This window comes from Haemaphysalis longicornis, unplaced genomic scaffold (genome assembly GCF_048455015.1).
Source record: "Haemaphysalis longicornis isolate Haplotype H1 unplaced genomic scaffold, Haemaphysalis longicornis Haplotype H1 scaffold_6, whole genome shotgun sequence".
In the NCBI taxonomy this organism is placed as follows: Eukaryota; Metazoa; Arthropoda; class Arachnida; order Ixodida; family Ixodidae; genus Haemaphysalis; species Haemaphysalis longicornis.
The window spans coordinates 62940939-62947223 of NW_027526407.1; positions in this window are offsets into that span (position 1 = coordinate 62940939).

A 6285-nucleotide genomic window follows, 5' to 3' on the forward strand; every position below is an offset into this window, starting at 1 on the left:
GACGACTGGAGACGCCGACATCCCGAGCCCCTAAGGATCGTCGCCCCTAAAAGTTGTGCTTCGCATGGTAAGCTTGGAGGAAGCCAAGTTGTTTGCTAAAGAAAAAAATAATTCCTGTCGAGATACATGTGAATTCCTGTGAATACACGTGACGGTGCGATCGGGCGATGACTGAGCGGGTCGGTGCGTACTAAAAGAGCCCACCTGGACACTCGTTTCCCAATGCTTCGCGTTAGAAAGCTTCGTGCTTCTGTAACAGGAGGCTTTTACAGCAAAGCTGTACACTTCTACCCCCAAACAATTTCACCTCCGTGGGCAAAAACGGGAAGACGCCAAGAGTACACTTATACACTGCATGCTTAGCCCCTCCCCAGGTTTCACGTTTGTGGAGATGTCCCGGGATTTTTTAAAATTTACCACTGACCTTCACGTAAATTTAGATAATTCGCTTCAGACTGACGTGCTTTGCTTAAATCTTTCGGATGCTTTTGATCGCGTCCCTCATAAACGACTAATGTCAAAACTTTCATGCCCTCATCTCGTCCCATTAATCCTGTCATGGATCACCTGCTTCCTGAAAGATGTAGTTCAGTTGGATGGAGATTACTGCTCAGATACTATCAAAGTAATATCCGGTGTCCCTCCGGGATCTGTATGCGGCCCACTTCTTATTCTAATATTTATAAATGACCTTGCAACAGGCCTTACATCTTCAATTCCTCTTTTCGCCGATGCTTGTGCATGCTATTTACCGTCGCGTCACTACTACCAACGTCAAATAAGTTCTGCAGAATGACTTAACCTCGATTGACGCTGGATGATGAATGTAAATGATAGCAAATGCAAGTTCATGTACGTAACTCGGAAGCACTCTGCAACTAAAGTTTTCTAATGTTTGGGCTCAGTTAATCCGAGGTCGACAGCTTTACCGCTAACTTAGCGTCACCAGTACTAGCTAATTGGTCGAACCACGTTCTAAAACTAACCGCCGATGCCTAAAATCCCTAAACTACCCTAGAAGATCCTTAAACCTGTCCCCTCCATCAATCCTTTGAAGAGCATACGAAATTTTTATCCGTACCAAATTAGAATATGCCTCTACAATTGGGGACCCGCACCAAAAGTACCTGGTTGACACATTAGAAGCTGTTCAAAACCGAGCTACCCGTTTCATCTCATGGAATCATGACAACACTATCAGCGTTACCAACTTAAAATCATCTAGCCGATCGACTGCCCAAGCTTTCAGCATCAAGATGCAACATTTCACTACTCTGCCTATTCCATAAATTGTACTATAAGTTTCCTGACCTTCGTTCTTCGCTGTTATTTCCACCCGTGCGCTCATGAGTGTCATCGCATCGACTCTTCCATTCCTTGAGCATTTAAAGACTCAATGGTTTCACTAACGCTTACAACAAAACTTTCCTTCCCGTCGCAATAGAACGATGGAACTCCCTCCCACAATCCGTCGTTGAAGAGCGAAACCCTTCCAAATTCGGCAAGTTACTAACTTTCTATATCCTCAACTAATCATGTAATATCCTGTTTCCTATTTATTTGGTCTACGCGTAATTATAGTCTCTTTCTTCAGTTGGTGCTACTTTTCTCTGCTTTTTTACATGGCCATTGTTTGTGATGCTGCATTGTTATGCGATACCCCGAAAGGGGCCCTAAGGAAACAAGAAATTATGATGATGGTGATGATGACAGATGTCTATCGCTACCTAGATGTTCAATTTATAAAACTCTGAAGTGGGTTTCTCGCATACAAATGTAGCAAACATTAAGTGGCGGTTATCACCTAACTGGCATGTTTGGTTTAGAAAATTATGAAGTGGTGAATTAGTACTCATTTTCACACTTTATTGTATGTCGCTACTTCTACCCACAGAAAAATGCGGTATGGCCAGATGAGACCCCACTATTGCAGCTGAACTTAAAATGTGCATTATTCACGTAAATGTCATACCTGCAGGAAGAAGAAACCATCAAAGTGACTTTTGTTATTCTCTCCACAGTAAGCCATCTATATTACGCCGAAAATTTTTTTGTATGTTGTAGAAAGCATGCTAGGAATAGTGGACGCCGCTGGCGATATTAGGCAGTTTTAGCATATCGTTACGGTGTTTTCGTTACCATTTACCGTGTTGCTGGAAGCCGCTGGCGACGGTGAAGCATGTGCCGGTAAGTTACCGTTCGCGGTAACTCTCGCGCTGTGCACTCCCACGGTAAACGGTAATGCAAACACGGTACCGATATGCTAAAACTGCCTATTGCTGTAGCGTACACAGGAGGGGGTGAATGGTCACAGCCCCTAGAAAATTTTTGTGGTATTGGCAGGGGTGGACGAAAAGAGGTGGGAATGGGTGAGCGAATTAATTTCGCCGACCACCAAATAAACAAAAGTGAGGAATTTTTTCCTGCCGTTAGCTACGCGATAAGATTACGTTGCTACTATTTTGATCTCGCTGCGGCTATCAGCCAGTTTTCAATGCCCCCGAAGAAAAATAGAAAAGAAGGAGACGATATAAAAATCATGTAGAGCACTCTCATAAAAATACACAAATGTATTTTTGGTTTGACAAAGATTTGAATGCGATTCTGCTCGGTTTTTTTATGGCTTCGGAAGTTCAGTGATGCCTTTTTGGTGGTACATTATTAATCCAGCCAAATTTCAAGTGTTTAGATTCATTTTGCATGAATGAATGTGTCAAAGGGCACGTTCGTAATAGTGCTTAAAGAGAAGCCACAAGACCATAAAAACCTTCCAAATCGTGATGTCCTGGCATGGAATGTTCTATTACACTCCCACTTTTAAAATTAAACTATAACCTTTCTGCGGAGTATTTGACGTCTCAACGAATTGCAGCGAGATTATTCCGCGTTTATTTGTGTGAATATTACAGTATTTATAATCCATCTTTTGAAACTAGGTTCTGGTGAATTGCTTATTGGTATTTTGTAGTGTACCTAATGATTAGTGTGTTCTTTGCTTTAGTTAATAAAGTAGTTACCTCCTTCTTTTTGCTTTCTCGTTATCTTTTTGTACTGAGTGTTTGGTTTCTTGTTCCTTTTTTATATCAGTAATTTTGTGCTACTTGCTCCATGATTAAGCTCGAACTATCATCCCTGGTGGTCCCGCCTTCTGTTCTAACCTTCGGACCTCCCAGTTGGTTTTTATCCACTCATGTATCTTGTAAATTCGTTGGAAATAAAATTGCATTCAACATAAAAAAACAGAGTGACTACCTCTAAACGAACTACAACAGCTGCACTATACTTTGGTGGAGCAGTAGCTTTTTTTTTTCAAAGTGGTGTAAAACTGGAAAAAGACACTGTTTGTACACCCTTACTTTTGGCTAATAATACCCTGAAACCACCCTTGTGCATCTGGTATAAAGCAGGTTGTTATAAGTTAAAATACACTCCTTCGAAAGGTTTTTTTTTTTGCTTTTGCTAAGGCATGGGGATCTTATCGACTGAAACTACCCCGTAATTTGCAAATTATTTTGCGGTGTAGCGCGTACGTGCCACAAGATACAGTTATGGTTTTGCTGCAAACTGCGCTTGAAGGGTACCGATGGTGACACATTAGATGAAAGAAATAGGGGTAAATCGAAATCTTGGGCATTGGGGAATAATCACATCACAACGCAAATCATTGTCGCTTTCCTGTGTTTATTTGATTACGCCAAGTTTAATTGAACCAGCCGTGCAGGTCTTCTAGTGACTCCTTTTGTAATGAGCTTCTGAAATAAACTGAAGCTTCACAGACTGTTTACATGTGGAAATCACATTTGCATTAGTTAAATTTCATAATGCATCTGCAAATAGCAACTCGACGAAATTCCTTAATTCAATCGGGCTGCCATGTATTGGTGATGGAAACTCGGTAAGATTGAGAAATGGTAAAAATGTAATTTTTCTTAAAATATTGCCAAAAAATTTGGCTAGAATATATAAATCAAAATATTCTTCATCCGCCAATCGCATATCTTGATAATAATATTATTATTACCGTAATGTTTATTGATTTCCCAAGCAGAGTACTTACGCTGCCTGCCCGAGGCTGCAAGACACTAGCAGACACTAGCAGACACTAGGCAGACACTAGCAGGTAACTGTCAAATTTATACTACAAATTTTTTGTACACAAATAACTTTAGAAACAAAAGGGCTAATAATATGAGAAGAATAATTTATGAGAAATAAAAGAATTGTTAAGGTTGCGAGAAGTAAATTTGCACCAGATTACTTTTAATGCGCCTTAGACCGTTCATAGAAAAGAGGTAGTTTGGCAAAGAATTCAAGACCATTGGAACATAGTAGTAACAAACATGTTCACCAATTCGAGGTCTTCCTCTTGGCAACTAAAGCAGTCGTGAAGGCGTAGATGACGCACAGGTGTGTACAGGTGGCAAAATCGAGATCAAATATATTCAAGTACAGCAGTTTATTGGAACAATCAGGCAAAATCACACATGCGCGAAGCACGAAAGACATCATGTTTACCGAGATCTGGAAAACCACACAAAACATACGTGATCATCGAACGTAAAATAGAGTAAACCTCATGGTTAGAGAAATCAGAGAAAAATACATGCAATAAATTCTGTACCTTGATGTGAATGCGCAAATGCAAAAGTACTGTGTTTGTTTACTGTTAAGGTCAAACTGCAGCTTTCCTCAACTGTGAGCACATATAAATCCACCTGGATGTTAGGGCAAAATAAAAAAAAACTATACTTACTAAGTATTTGACAGAGCTTAGGCAGAATGGGCAAGCGTTCGCAGTTAGGGCATTCACGATGATGCAAAAAAAATATGGAGCTTGAATATTGGGTGTTTATATTATGAATGCAAACAGGATGCATTTTTGTGCGCTCTTTATCCAATTGTGGTTAACCCTTTCATAATATGTTCAGAGTCATGTAGATTGCCAAAGGAGATATCGTAGAGGCACTATGCCTCGAAACATGCAAGCACAAGGCCACCTGTTGGAACTTCTTCCTCTTCTTAAATGTAGCAAACGACGCGGTATCATCATCATCAGTCTAATCAGTACCAACCGAGTGGTGACACACGATAGCATTACATCGCACCATGCAGCTGTATTAAAGTTTTGACATCCAGGTTCGCTTCAATTACGTATTATAACCGCTCTCTCAGGACGGCTTGGCAGCTGGATGACTTCGATGTTCATCACATCATCCTTGTACAGAAATAATGAATGAAGAACACTGTCAGCTATATCATTATAATTTTCATTAATAGATATATTGGATAGAAAAAAGGCCAAAACGCGCCCCTTCGGAACACCAGACCATAATACTTGCAGGGAGCTTGTAATTTAACCTAATACAAAGTTCCGCCGGAGACATAAACGGTCCGCGGAAAATATACTTGTAAATCTTGGCAAGCATTACATCAGGATAATTACTGAATGAAGTTCCTTGTACACACCGATAAACACGGGATAAAAAATTAATTATAGTAAATGGCATTATTGAGCACATCCGAAAGCTTATCCAATGCGTTTTGTGTACGTCGACAGGCAAGAAACCCGGATTGTATAGACGAAAGTACCCCGTGTTTTACGATATCTGAAGTTATTTTAACGCCAAATGTTTTTACAGTACCAGGGCAATTGCCGGAAACTCGCTTTGATGGCAAGATGCCGTAATAGCTTTCGAAACAATGGACCTTTTTCCAGTAGCGCTCTGCGCCTTCGCTACTCTCGTTCCCATGCGACCGATCCGCCATTCTTAGGCAGCATAATGTATACAAACAAAACGACGCCATATTGGATTAGGCAGTTGCGAATGCCGAGCAAGCTAAGTGCTGCTCCGTTTTCAGAGCCATGAAAGCGGCCGACAGGTAGGCGCTACAGCTGCCATAGAAAATTTCTCTGCCACCAAAACCATGCATGGCACCCTAGACGGCTTCCTCAACTGCACAGCGCAGGTTAAAAAAAGAGGGTGTGTTCTTCTATGTGTTGTTCTGGCGGCCGCCGCAAAAGGGCTACGCTACTGGAAAAAGGTCTATTTTCTACCACCTTTGTGTAAAGGTGGTATAGAACTTTTAAACCTTGTGGCACTATTTCGCTTGCAGTAGTATTGTGGCTTCGTTACTGATGGCAGCCTGGCAGGAACTGCACATTAAGGTAGAAATGCCTACAAAGTAAATAAACGGATATTCTGACGGAGCCGGGTGATTTCCGCTGAACAAATCCTGATAAGATGCACCTTAAGACGTCCTCCGTACATAAGAGAAGAAACGCTG